Genomic DNA, 675 nt, shown 5'->3' on the forward strand with positions numbered 1-675 from the left:
AGGTCCAATCTGATGCTTTTAAATTCTGTATTGGCATGCGACTAGGTGCATGCATGGTGCAACGAAAACAAAGAACAGCAATTATTTATACTCGTGTCGACATATGAGCTAAAGTATAATGAAAGTAATGGAAATTTCAAAATAATATATACATGATACGCATGCACCGGTTGCATTTAATACAAGCGTTTTTTTTTATTTTAGGAAATACATTTTATTAGATTGTGAATGTGTCATGATGGCAAAAAGTTTTTTGATTAGAATTAAAATATGTTTCAAAAAAGATTCATAAATTCATTTTCTATTAGTGGTCCATAGCAAAAATATTACAGAATAATTATACAATGATATCGATGGCTGCTAGTACTATTTCATCTCTGTAAGTTTGTCACTCATACACATGAACCAGGTACAGTTGTAATAAATATACCAGAACACTAAATATTATTATGACCAGAAATAATAGCTGGATTTGATTCGGTCCCAGATATGGTTATATCGACCACAGAACAAATAAGCTAAAACCTACTTGTACAGGTATTGTCCTATAATGTATATCAGAACATTTTCAATACCAATTGGGTCGATATTACTCAATGTATCGATCCTCATCATACATGCGTATATGTGGTATAATATTATATACACATTCATGTACGCATTTAAAGTTTTATA

Source organism: Argopecten irradians, chromosome 8 (genome assembly GCF_041381155.1).
Source record: "Argopecten irradians isolate NY chromosome 8, Ai_NY, whole genome shotgun sequence".
NCBI lineage: Eukaryota > Metazoa > Mollusca > Bivalvia > Pectinida > Pectinidae > Argopecten > Argopecten irradians.